Below are 14386 nucleotides of genomic sequence, written 5' to 3'. Positions count from 1 at the left end.
GGAAGTGTTATGTGAAATCCTGGGGAGGGGGGGAATGTGTGTGAGAAAACTTACTGTTTTAATACCAAATATCTTTTCTCTAGACCAGGGGTTCGCAGTGTGTGGTCCCAGTACTAGTAACATCAGTTTCCCCTGAGAAAGTGTTAGAAATGTAAATCTTCGGGCCTCACTGTGGACAAGCTGAATCTGAAACAATGGATGCTGATCTGTGTTTTAGCAAGCCCTCCCGCTGATTCTGATTCATGCTCAAGTTTGAGGACCACTCTACTAAGCTCATTCCAGTTGCGTAGATGATTAGCTTTAGGTTTGGAGGAATGCGTCCTGGGTAACTGTGGGCAATAGGAGTAACGTTGCCGCAACCCCCGTCCACCTCTCCCAGCATCTGCAACTTGTCTTTCACTCCTGGACTCGGGTCCTCTTCCCTAGGAGCCGCAGCTAAAACCCGGCAAGTAGATTTAGAGTTTGCTGGCCTGGGTGCCGGCCGGGCATGCGTAGTGGCGCGAGCGCAGCAGCTAAGCGGCCGCGGAGAGGTATCCGCAGAGTTGAGCTGCGGGTGCTTGGATCCCGAGTGGGAGCTGCGGGCTCGACGGCTGCTGCAGGTACGGGGCGCGGTGGTGGTGTCCGAGAGGAAGGCTGGAACGGTAGGCAGAAAACAAAGGTTCACTTCCTCGCTGGCGCACAGCGGCTGGATGGGAGTCTCTCCGACTTCCCTCGCTCCAGAGGCGGCTCCCCGCGCCCGGCTGTGCAGTGCGGCGCCCTTAGACCTCTGGGTGCGCACCTGCCCAGTCCCGGCAGCATGGAGTGCGGGAAGGTGTTAAATCATGTATTTATGCTGCTTACATAGTAAGCCTATGAAGTGAATTATGATTCCCTGCTTGAAGTTAGGCATTTCGTTAACTTTTCTATATTCCTCTGTCGCTTTTAAACTTTGGGTGGCTGTTGGCGAGGCTTTCTGATCCAGCCTGTTTCGCTTGAATTCTGTGAGTGATTTTATTTGCCTTCGGTCTTTTGGTGCATAGGATCAATAGGGATGGAGTGAAATCGTATCCGTGGTTTCTGGTCTTGGTGCCTTCCTGGAGCAGGGGGCCTCTGGATGCGGCATAAAAAATGTCAACTTTTAGCGAATTACAGTGCCAAACACCTTACGCATTTCAGCTGCATTTTAAAGTAGAAACTTTATAAAATATAAGATCCCCCCGCCCCTTACTTTTCTACATTACTGTTATTTCATGCTTAATTTGGTGCTATTAAAAGAAAGCTGAAAGAAAGCGGTCTTTTAGATGAGTAACAAAAGTTCTCACTTTTCTGTCCTTTATTTACCCTATCACATCTTACGCTCATACACAGATATTTAACCCTGGGGCTGCGGTATTGAATACACTTGTAGGAGGCTAAGGCTGCGCCGCACAAATTTCTTGGATAAGCTGTGAGTCCTGAAATTTAGGCCAGGGGGCACATACTCAACATTTTTTAGGTGAAGTGTTAAATTTATGATGTGGGAGACATGCACATAGAATTAATGAGTTTAAGAAAAAGAAATTTTTAGTTCAGGAAGAGAAACCTATATGGAAAGGGAATACAGATACCTGCCTTTCCCTCTCCCCTCCCCATGATGAATGTTTTAATGGCAGAAATAATATACAGTTGGTTTAGTTTTGGACTGTTAGAGACCTTCGAGGTCAGCCAGTTCACCTGCTTCAGTTTACAAATGAGAAAACCGAGACCAATGAGGTTAAATGACTTGCTGTGGCTGCTGGAGCGCCTCCTTGGCAAAGCTGGGCCTAGGGCAGTTTTCTGATTTTAGGGCGCTTTCTACCATCCCCCTGATAATACTCTTCATAGTTTGGGTAGATTATAAACTCTTCTCTTCTACCTTCTTATACTGTCTAGTTTACTCAGAAAATTAGTCATTCCTGTTGCTAAGCTTGATCGTACCCTATAAACACCTTTCAAAAAGTGCCCTCTCACTCAAGCCCCACCTAACAATTTACTGATTTTGAAACTCCCTCCTTCCCTGAAGTCCTGCCAGCACTGCGAGGTGTAACTCAGGTGTGATCTCTTCTTGAAGCCTTCCTTGATTACTGCAGCCAGAAAGAAAGTAGCTCTCCCTCTTCTAAACCCTATAGCATGTATTGCCTGTGCTGCTAGTATCCCCCTCATCTTTAGTATCCCTGATATTAGTAATTTAGCACATGTCTCAACTTCCTGACCAGTATGTAAGCTCTTAGAACTTAAAGCCTATGACTTAGAGATCCCATCCAGTACTGGCACTAAGTATGTTGTCAGCCACTGCTTGCAGGAGGGAGGTAAAGTATGGATCATTTTGTAAAGGGATATTTTTAAAGATTTTATTTATTTTGAGATAGAGAGTGGGCAAGGGGCAGACTCCACACTGAGCGCAGAGCCCTTTGCAGGGCTGGATCCCATGACCCTGAGATCACGACCTGAGCCAAAACCAGGAGTCGGATGCTTAACCAACTGAGCCACCCACAGTCCCCTTGTAAAGGAATTTGATGCGGATATTGTGTAATATGGGGGAGGCTACCTTAGAGGATAGTAAGACAGTGGCCAAGCCAAACCAACCTAATGGGATGATTCTCATATTTTGATGAGAGCTCATGGATCAGTTTGGGGAATGCTGGGGAAGGGGTAAAATCATAACGGGAGAATTGCCCAGGCCTGCTTTTAAGCATGTGACTCTTAAGTGCTTAGTGGAAAGCACAGATTTAAGAAATGATGTAAAGGAAAAGGAAAAAGCTTTTGGTAAAAGACTAGATGCTGAGAAGAAAAGACATATTGAAAATCAGTTTCAGGCTTGGTGTGTCGGTAATGGGCTTGTAATGTTGTTTTTATCTTATAAGTACCTTTGTGACATTATCTTTTTCTGTTTCTTACAGTTATTGGTATGGTTGTCTATTTCCCATTCTAGATGATAAGCTTTTGGGCAGATGGTCTTTAACCCCTCACAGTACTAGGCATGTAGCTTTGCGGTATTAGATGCTCAATAGTTATTGCATGAATAAATAAGTGTATTTTGGCATGGGGAAGGTAGGCATTTAGGATCTTAGAGCTATCAGGTAGTACTTTACCCAGACTATCCCCTCATTATAAGAAGAGGAACTGAGTTATGCTTAACTAAGCTAATTAGTGTGAACAGAGGCTCTGGCTACACAGTCTTCTCACTACTAGCTCATTTCATTAACTCTAACTTTTGAAGGTTATTTGCCTCAAGATTAATTTGAGTTAGCAACAGGGCACTCCAGTTGGAGATGTTCTGTGCATCGAAAACCCCCAGAGACCAATCTAAAGGAGGGAACTTGGTGGCCAATGGGAGGATGTCTGTGTTATTGGAAGAGGTGAGACACAGGGGATGACTGGCTATTTCCAGGTTGAGTACTCAGAATGAGGAGGGGTGAGGCTGCAGTCCTGGGAATCTGCACACGATGGAGTTGAGTCTGGAAAGGACATGGTAGCCTAGCTTCTCTGGGACAGAAGACATAAACAGGGGTACCAAAGTCCTTGGACTGAGAGTGTATTTGGGAGATATATGTTACACTACTGGGGGGTGGAGAGTGATGGCTGTAGGGGTAAGGTTGAGAGAGAATTGTGATCAGACTCTCCACTTGGAAAAATAGGACAGAAGGCAGTGCTTCTGAACCCAAAATCAGTTCAAGAGGTGGTTTGAAATATTTGTTTACTTGGAACAGATGTTGCAAATAGCCATTTTGCAAATCAAAACACAGCCTTTTCATGTAGCTGCCCACAGCATTGAGGGAGCGGTTGACAGCGCAACTTTTACACTGACACTCACAATGTAGTTGACCACCAGCTTCAACTGGTGGTGGTACTTATTTTGTAAAGGTGTCAAGGAGAGAAAGCGGTGGAGAGGAGAGACAGAGCTTGAGAAGTGGTTTACCAGGGCGGACGGGAAGGGTTGGCCAGGTATAGAGGATTACTTTTTTTTAAAATTATGACATTAGTCAAAATTGGTTAGACAGCCAAATGCAAAATCAGGTAGTATGTTGAAGTTAATGTTTCATACGCTTAAAAAAAGTGCCCAAATATTACATTCTAGAGTTATATTTCATAGCGCTATTATAAAGTGACTGTATTCTGAATCTTTCTCAATAATGGTAATTTTAGTAACAGTATTATAGAATGTTTTCCATGGACCAGACACTGTTCTAAACACTTTATAAGCGATGTGTTATTGAGTCTTTACAAACTATCCTATGAGATTGGTGCAATTATTATTCCTGTTTTACAGATGAGAAAACTGAGAGTTAGATAAAGTCACATTTATGAGTTAATACAATTGACAAATGTTGAACTAAGTTTTGATCCCAGGCCTGGCTGTCTTCAAGGCATGGACATCTCAAATAACTTAGTCAAATATCTTAACAAAATGCAAAGCTTTATCTGTGGTAACTCTAACAGATGCTTAGAATGGCCACAGATTTTAGCTGGTGAAACTCTCAACATTCTATGAGCCAGACTTTAATCTGAGAAATAAAAACAGTAGTGAATCTTTTCAGTTTTTGTTTTTATTTTAAAAATTATTCCACTTAGTCTTTATTTCCTTGTTTACCCTCAAAGCATCCTTGGAGGCAATTAGCAACTCTTTCTCTAGATGCACCATAAAGCTATTTCTGTTCTGCTCCTGTCCTTTTTCAGGGGGTAGAGTAGGGGTAATGGAGGTGAGTTGCTGTAGTGATCCAGGAGATGCCTCTGAGTTGGGAGTGTGTGAAATTCACGCTGTGTATGAGTTTAAGGACTCTTGGGTGGCCATGTTTGTAAGGATTTTTTCCCCTGGGGTGGCAGGATCTACTACTCAAAGCTCCTGGAATATATGTGGGTCTTGACCCTTATCCTGATCTCAGGTCTTTGAACCGTGGTCAGAACACCCAGGGAGAATCCAGACCTGAACACGTTCTGCTGGGATCCTCAAGTTCAGTGAGTTCTGAAGTCAGTGTGGACTTGTTGCAGTTGGAGGTGGGTATAGAGACCTCAGGGAAGGCTCCAGGTCAAAGACAAATAATTTAGAGTCAAGACTGGCAGTTCCCAGGTTTAACCAGACCCTTGAGAAAGTGCCTCCCATCCACCGTGTCCTTGAGGAACCTATTACTCCCTTCTGGGAGTCTCGAAATGGAGTCCAGCTGAGAGTGTTCTCCTCCCTGTGCTGAGTCCTGTTTCCATTTCTTCTGCTTCACCTTCTCCTGGTTCTCTGCTTTCCCAGGGCATGTGCACTGGATATAAAAGGAAAGGTCAATAGTTTCTGGCCTCCACCCATTTCAACTCTTCTCAACATCCAAGAACTCATCATTACCACCCAGCTCTTTCCCTGAACAAAGATCCAAACCCACATTTTCTTCTGGATGATGATGAAAATCAGGGACCAAGAGAAAGAGGCCTTTGTACTGCATGCAGGTTTATAGGTTATAAAATGGCTATACAAGTTTGATTGCTGGAAATTTTGCTGACATAAAAGATCATGAGACGCGAGACTGTGTCAGCTTTGATTGTCTTCTTTTCCGTATTCCTGTGTCTCAAAGTACTCATTGGCTGTTTTTGGTATTTTGGTGAGAAGTATGTAGCATGGCTTCTGTAAAAGCAAGTAGCTTTTTAGTAACAGTGTGGGCACAGAAAGGGTGTGTTAGAGTGATGATTGGGAGAGTTTCTCATCTAAAACACTTGTTTTGTCGAAGTTTTTTTTTTTAAGATTTTATTTATTTATTAGAGAGAGAGAGCAAGCGCACACATGCACACACACGAGTCGGGGGGAGGGAGAAGGACAAGAGACTCTGCACAAGCATGGAGCTCAAGGGGGGCTCGATCTCAGGACCCTGGATCATGACCTGAGCCGTAAACCAAGAGTCAGACATTTAACTGACTGAGCCCCAGGTGCCCTTTATCAGAAAGTATTTTATTTTTTAGGAGAGTTACAGGTTATTTGCCCACAAAGTCCAGTGGTGAAGGGACTTTAGACTTGATAAGCAACTTTTAAGCAATTCATAGCTATAAAGCTACAAGAATATTTGGATGATAACTCACTGCACACAGACATGCCTCCCTCAAAAAATCCAGGCCAATCACAGAGGAGACACGAGGAACCGTCTTTTCCGATAAGAAAGTGGCTGGATGTCTTTGTAAGGTGGAAGCTTTGTGGGGGACCTTCTTCATGATAAAAACCAAAAGGTTTTTGGGGGAATGATTGACATTTACCTTATTTATTTTATTATTGAGAAACTCATATTGTTTAAAGATCTAGGAAATAACGCATTTTTTTAAGCTTAAGAAATGATGAAATCCCCTTCCATTTGTTGCAGAACCAAGAAACGAGATTTTAGCAGTGCTGTTGAAATAGAATTTGGATTGAATTTGAGTTTGAAACATTGGTAAATATGTGGAAGAGGATCAATCATGGTAATTAAGCCTTGGATCAAGGTCTACGTGTCTAAACCTTCTTCCCTACAATGAATTCCCATGGGGGGTCCTCTGCACTCAATGAATAAAAGAGTAAACCACCCCACAGATCACAATTGTAAAATCCAAAGTAATGCATGACAATCTGTGACCTAAAACTGATGTTGATCAATTTGAATGCCTTAGATAGAAAGTACCCACTGCATTCACACTTTGTTCCTATGGCTGGTGCTCAGAATCTAGATTAAATTGTTGAAATAAAAGAAAAGCAGGTTCAGAACTGACTCACTTACTATGAATGATCAAAGGCACAAGTAGACTTTTTGTTTCATTTCACTTTGTCATCTTAAATGCCATCCTTTGTAGCTATATTGGTTTCTTTTTTTTTTTGTCCTTGATGATATATACTCAAAATGTGCTGTTTATAGATAAAAATCAATGCAAACTAGAATTTTGCGGTTTATAAATGAGTCTCTGCTTAGATTTTAGTGCTATTCATCAATAATTTGGTGGGAATACAGTACCAAGTTAGTACATAATTGAACCTTTAGCTCGATATCAAGTTAGTATTTATAACCTTTGGGAACCAACCCAAATTTCTCAGACTCCTGAGTTCTTTCCTCTAAAGTCTCTCTCAGCATTTTGAACCTGATGAAGTCACCCTTTTCCTTCCTCTCTCCTCAGCTTCAGGTTCACTGGGACACTCTTTTGGTCCAGATGGTGTTTTCAAGAGTGGCCCAGTTCTTGCAGAGTTTAAGTGTTATTAGGTCAGTGTTAACGGCTGGCACTGTGTTCACGGTGCCAGCCGTGAAACACAGCTCAATTCAATGATGTTTTTTAAGCAAAGTTGTCATGCAAGTGAATTAATTTTGGAAAAACAACAATAATAGCAATTTGCTTTATCCCTTTTCTTATCTTCAAACAGCCCAAGTTTAACTCAAGATCACCGTCAATGGAAAAAGGTAACTTGAGAATCTCTAACTGAGTAGTGATCAATCAAAATGAGCTGGGTAATTTAAAGTTTAGATACCTGAAATCAGTTGGCCTATGATCAGGGGCATGGATGGGAAGTCAAAGTCTGACCCCATGAGAAAGGAGGCCTTCTCTTCAGCTGCATGTTTAATGATCAAACAAGACAGTAAATGTGAAAGCAATTAGTAAACTATAAGGTAAGGAGTAAGGTATTTACTGATAGTTATAATAATTTTCTGACCTTGCTGCCTTTCACTGATAAGTAGCCAAGATTTTGAGAATGACTTGCCTGCTTGAGGTTACCTAGTTGGAAGGGACAGCGATGGAACTCACGTCTGTATCTTCTAATTTGGGCATTTGACAAAATGTTGGGGCTCAGCATTGGGACCATAATGATAGCCAAGACAGATACAGGGTCCTTGTCCTCTTGGAGCTTCAGTCCAGCTCCAAATCCAGTGTTCATCCAATCAATCCATATTCTTTTACTGATCAGAGGGAATAATTTCAAATTTATATTTGGCTTTTATAAAATCCTAGGTATATTTGTAGCTAAGCTTTGACTATGGAGCTCTTTAAAGGATTTCTCCGTTGCAAAGGGTGCCTTCAACAACTGGCCCCTAAACTTCAAATCTCGCTTGATATTTGTTCATCTCCATTAGGGCAGGAGAGGTTGGATGCCTCTCAGCAGTCTTCTCGTTGTCAGTCAGAGGCTTGTTGCAGAAGAATAATTTTCTTTCCTCTGCAAAAATATAAGGGAGGTGAGTTGGGGCAGGGCTGTGAGTGAGACATGACCCTACATTCATGCGTTCTCAGTCAGATGGAGGAGGCAGACACATGGACAGCCTGGGACAAGAGTAAGCACCAGGAAGAAGGGGAGAATGAAGCTTTGGGGGAGCCCAAGTTGACAGTGGTTAATTCTGTTCAGGGGTTGAGGAAGGTGTCAAGATTTTTGAGCTGAGCCTTGAAAACACAAGTTCAATCGACAGAGAATAGATGGAGGAAAAAGCATTCCTTGGAGAATGGACAGTAGGAACAAAAGCATGGAGACAAGAAAGAGCTGGCCTGTTCAGGAAACTGCAGGTACTTGAATGTGTCCTAAAACATGAGCATGCATAAGAATCACCCAGAACAGATTGCTGGGTCCCAACTCCAGAGTTTCTTATTCTTTAGGTTTGGGATGGGGCTGGAGAGTTTCATTTTAGCAAGTTTCCAGGTGAGGCTGAGACTGCTGATCGGGGAACCACACTTTGAGAAACAGTGGGCTAGAAAAAAGGGTGTGTGATAGATGAGCTAGGAAGAAATGGTTTTCTTTTGAAACTGTACTACCTGCACAAAATTGATATTTCAGGTTTTTTGTTGTTGTGTGATATTTCAGGTTTTTTGTTGTTGTTTTTTAAGTTTATTTTTTACACCCAACGCAGGGCTTGAACTCATGACCCCAAGATCAAGAGTCTCATATTGAGCCAACCAGGCGCCCCATTTTTTTTTGTTTGTTTTTGTTTTTGTTTTTAAAAGATTTTATTTAGTTGACAGCGAGAGAGAGAGAGAGAGAGAGAGAGAGAGAGAGAGAGAGAGAGCACAAGCAGGAGGGAGAAGGAAAAGCAGGCTCCCCGCTAAGCAGGGAGCCTGATGCAGGGCTCAGTCCCAGGACCCTGAGATCATGACGTGAGCCGAAGGCAGACACTTAACCTACTGAGCCACCCAGGCGCCCTGTTTTGTTTTTTAAGTTAGTCTCATTTACCAAGTGGTTGCTGCCTTGGGCCCCTTGCTATTCCCTGGAAATTCCTTATCTGTTCTATACAGATTTCTTAGGAGAAATCTTAGGAGAACAATCTGTCATCAAAGGCTTCTGTGTCTTTCAATAATATGTAAAATGTAAAAGTACAACTAGTTTCAATTTCTGAGAGACAAATGATAAAAAATGAGACAAAAATAAATTACTGGGTCTAGTGATCATACTGATTGTTCTGGGCAAGATTGTATCTTTCTAACTTTGTACCCCATTGTCTGATTCATAGTAGAAACTTGATAAGTTGTTGAATGAATATATAAAAAAGAATTAATGAATGGATGAATCTCTACCCACCCCCACCCTGTCACATACCTAATACTTTCTAGCTTTTACTTGCTTTCAGAGACTTAAGATCCATGGTGGCTTATTTTACTTACTTACTTACTTGTTTATGTATGTATGTATGTATGTATGTATGTATGTATGTATGTATGTATTTATTTATTTATTTATTTAAGTTCTGCACCCAATGTGGGGCTCAAACTCACAACCCCAAGATCTAGAGTCACATGCTCTATTGACTGAGCAGGTCAGGTGCCCCCCTGGTGCCTTATTTTTTTTTTTAAGACTCCTAACCCTCTGTCTGTTTTACTGACAGTAAACCTTGACAGATAACCCAGCCTCATCCAGGAGACACAGCTGCATAGCTTGAGTTCAGGGTATAAGGATCTTTGTAGATTCACTTGCATTCTAAACTATTCTAGAAATGAATTAAATAATATTTAGTAATGTTTTACATGTGGGTATTGTATCTAAAACTGATTTCACCTCTGAAATAAACTGACACATAAATTGTGTTGTAATGAGCACTGGGTATAAGACTGATGAATCACAGGCCTGTACCCCTGAAACAAATAATATATTATATGCTAATTAATTGAATTTAAATCAAAAAATAAATTGAGGTTATATTTCTCTTGAAGTATTTTATATTTTCTTAAGAATCTGATTAGTAGGGGCGCCTGGGTGGCACAACGGTTAAGCATCTGCCTTCGGCTCAGGGCGTGATCCCAGCGTTATGGGATCGAGCCCCACATCAGGCTATTCCGCTATGAGCCTGCTTCTTCCTCTCCCACTTCCCCTGCTTGTGTTCCCTCTCTCGCTGGCTGTCTCTATCTCTGTGGAATAAATAAATAAAATCTTAAAAAAAAAAAAAGAATCTGATTAGTAGGGGCGCCTGGGTGGCACAGCGGTTAAGCGTCTGCCTTCAGCTCAGGGCGTGATCCCGGCGTTATGGGATCGAGCCCCACATCAGGCTCCTCCACTATGAGCCTGCTTCTTCCTCTCCCACTCCCCCTGCTTGTGTTCCCTCTCTCACTGGCTGTCTCTCTCTCTCTGTCGAATAAATAAATAAAATCTTTAAAAAAAAAAAAGAATCTGATTAGTAGTAGGAGAGTGGCTTATAGGGATGCTCGGAGAAATGTATATTAATACACTGATCTCTTAGAGGCTTGGATACCTGTTTTTCCTGCAATTAAATGAAACAAGAACCAAAAGTAATTCTGTTCTACCTTAGGCTTCATGGTTTGCCTAATGTTAGCAGTACAGTTGACCCTTGAACATCATGGAGGTTAGGGGTGCTTACCTCCCCCCATTCACCCCTGCAGTGAAAAATCCATGTATAACTTCTGAATCCCCAACAACTTTACTACTGATAGCCCACTGTTGACCAGAAACCTTACCAATAACGTAAAAGCCTTACTGATAACATCAGCAGTCAATGAACACATATTTTGGAGGTTATATGTATTATAACACTGTACTCTTACAGTAAAATAAGCTAGAGAAAAGAAAATGTTATGAAGAAAATTATAAGGAAGAGAAAATACATTTACAGTACTGTACTGTATTAAAAAAAATCTGCACATAACTGGACTCACGCAGTTCAAACCTGTGTTGTTCAAGGGTCAACTGTAATTCAGTTCTTGATTCATGAAATTAGGCTGGATTAACGTAGGCAAAAATTCATCTTTTTCAATTTGAACAAAGTAGTTTCATTTAAAAAATTGTTGTATTTCCTGTTACTATACATCTGGAAAGTGTAAGATAAAAAAAATTCACTTTGCTGAATTTTTACTTATATTCTACCTATAGAATGGGAGGGAGACGAAGCCTTAATTGAAGTTTTCTGCAAGGTTAGTATTAAATTTCTCATAGGATTAGGGCAATAAATAATAGGAAAACTGAAAACATTGTAATTTTCTAGTAATTCAGAGAAAATGACTACATTCTGAGGAAGTGTACTAAAACAGTACACTGTGATGCTCATTTTTGCAAATTAATTTATTATTAAATATCAGTGGGAATATTCTTTGCATCCAATTTCACATCTTAGGCACACTTTAGGGAGGCCTTATGTTATATATGTTGATCATTTAATCTAAAAAGGCTCACTCACGCCTTCTGTGTGCACAGAATGTTATGCTTTATGTGCATTATACATAACTTATGTAATGCCCTTAGGTATTATAATAAGGGTTTTACAAAATCAAGCAGCAAGACTTCTCAGGGAAATTAATGGTTTCATATTAATCAGACATTGTCACAGTCTTTGTCTTGAATAGGATTAAACAGTGTTCCATCAGTGTTTTTGGTGCACATGATAGGGATTTTTGTTTTTTAAAAATATCAGCTCTATTGAGGTATGCTTCACATACCATTCAAATCACTCATGTGTGGAAGTCCGTTTTAGAGTATTTTTATCATCCTGTATCCATTAACACCCCTCATTTCCTACCCACCCCCTGCCTAGGCAATGACAATTCTACTTTGTGTTTGTTTTTTTTTTTTTTTTCAAGATTTTATTTATTTGTCAGAGAGAGAGAGAGCACAAGCAGGGGGAGCAGCAGGCAGAGGGAGAGGGAGAAACAGGCTTCCCGCTGAGCAGGGAGCCCGATGTGGGGGCTCAATCCCAGAACCACAGGATCATGACCTGAGCCGAAGGCAGACGCTTAACCGACCAAGCCACCCAGGCGCCCACAATTCTACTTTGTGTTAACATATACTTGAAATTTCATATAAAAGGAATCATACACTGTATGGCCTTTTGTGTCTGGCTTATTTCACTTAGCAAAATGTTTTTGAGGTCATCCATGTTGGAGTATTAAAATTTCACTCTTTATGGCTGAATAAAGAGTCTGTTGTATCCTACCACATCTTATTTATTGCTCAGTTGATGGGTATTTGAGTTGTTACCACTTTTTGGCTATTATGAATATTGTTGCTGTGAACAAGTCTTTTGGGGGGTATGTGTTTTCATTTCTCAGGCATATACCTAGAAGTGGAATTGCTGAGTCATATGGTAGCTTGTTTAACATTTTGAGGAATTGCCAGACTACTTTCCAATATGACTGCACCACTTTATTATTTTGTGACTGCAGCATTTTACATTCCCACCAGCAATGTGTGAAGGTTGTAGTTTCTCCACAACTGCCATCTTGGTGTGAAAGTGGTATCTCAATGTGGTAACACTTTTTTAGTTAATAAACTCTATTTTTTAGTACAGTTTTAGATTTACAGAGAAATTAAGTAGGTAGTACAGAGAGTTCCCATGTGCCCCCACACTGACACACACTAATAGTTTACCTATTATCATCTTACATTAGTGTGGTACATTTGTTATGATTAATGAACCCATATTGTTATATTATTATTAGCTGAAGTCTATAGTTTATTCATATTTCCTTAGTTTTTACAGAAAGTCCTGTTTCCGTTCTAGCATCCCATCGAGATACCACACATTACATTTAGCTAACATTTCTCAGGCTTCTCTTGGCTGAGATAGTTTCTCTGCCTTTCCTTGTTTTTTCATGACCTTCAGAGTTTTGAGTAGTAGTCAGGTACATTGTAAGATGCCCCTCTGTTGGAATTTGTCTGATTTTTCTTGTTTTTTTTGATTAGGCTGCATTGACATTGGTTTTTAGTATACAGAATATTACATAAGCGCAGTTTACTTGGAGTATAGAAATACATGATCAGAATTAGAAATCAGCAAAAATATGGTTAATAGGAAATTCCTAGTGATTCAAATGAATACAGTTTCCTCTGGAGAATGAACAGACCTTTAACTCAAGATATATTTTTTCTAGCAAGGACTTGATCACATTGGAGGACAATCAGATAAAGTAGGAGAATTTATTATTGTGACTGTCATTAGGGAGCATCTAAGGGTAAAGTCACAGACATATTTTTCACTGCTTTAAATGTACCCAAGAATGATGTTTTGCTTGTAATAAAACATAAAATTAGTAGGAATTCAGACTGACTTTAGACTCCCACGGTTCTGAGGCACCAAGGGTACAACATATAGTCAATATTTTGACCACCATCAATTCCAGTAATCCCGACAGATGCCTTGTGAAGGTGGCAGGGTACTGGGACCTGGGGACTCTGTGTCTTGTGGCCTGACTCACACAGCTGTCAGTAGTTAAGCTGAGATTTGAATCCAGAGCTGTGGAAGTTTCTACCTCACTGTTGTCCAGGCCAGGCTCCAGAGTTTCTGGAGGTTTTAAATCAGTAGCATTTTGAAGGGCATAGGCTTGAGTCCTTATCATTCTGGGTATTTTTACTGCCAGCTGGAGGAGATAGCATCTCCCCCTATTCAAGGCCCCACTGAAATCAGTCTGTCCGATTAACGGCATACCTGCAGACTGCTAACAAAGGAGAGCCAGCTTTGCCCAGGTCACTATGCCATCTTGTCTGCCTGTGGCCTACTAACTCCACTGCCACATGTGTCTCCTGAAATGAAGCCTGAGGATCATAAAATAGGAAAGCAGCCTTGTGGGAGAACAACATATTCAGCTAAGTTTTGGCTGTGGTTACATTGCTGAATGTGTGTTGTTCATGGTATGTCTCAGTAAGATCTTGAGTTTGTTCATAAGTGAGTAGCATAAAGGATTTGGTCTTAAATACTTACCTTTGAAAAAGAGTAGGTATGGTAATTAGCTGTGAAGGCACATGAAATGAAATAATAAAATAACACAGAAGGTCTGAGGAAGGTTTGGAAAATTCCCCTACTTGATTTAGCTTATCCTTATAAATGGCCCAAGTTGGTTGATCACAGACTGAAACAAGGTTTCTTTCTGGTCATACGTTTTGTATGAGTTAGGGTCGGCTATAATGCAGTAACAAATAACCCTGAAATCTCCATCGATTTCTTGTTCACATAAATGTCAGTGTGCATGGGCTGTCCTCCAGAGC

The 14386-nt window shown here is 40.9% G+C and overlaps 1 protein-coding gene across 1 annotated transcript in view; it reads left to right on the top strand.

The window, feature by feature from the left end:
• Positions 1-469: 469 nt before the first annotated feature.
• Positions 470-14386, top strand: part of PLS1 (plastin 1) — a 110885-nt gene continuing 96968 nt past the window's right edge. The window contains exon 1 of the mRNA XM_034661814.1: positions 470-599. The gene's annotated coding sequence lies outside the window, so the exon portion shown is untranslated. The remainder of the gene's footprint in view (positions 600-14386) is intronic.

The sequence above is a fragment of the Ailuropoda melanoleuca genome, chromosome 6, assembly GCF_002007445.2.
Source record: "Ailuropoda melanoleuca isolate Jingjing chromosome 6, ASM200744v2, whole genome shotgun sequence".
Lineage (NCBI taxonomy): Eukaryota > Metazoa > Chordata > Mammalia > Carnivora > Ursidae > Ailuropoda > Ailuropoda melanoleuca.
Note: the sequence above shows the minus strand (reverse complement) of the source record. Positions and strands in the feature narration are given on the sequence as shown.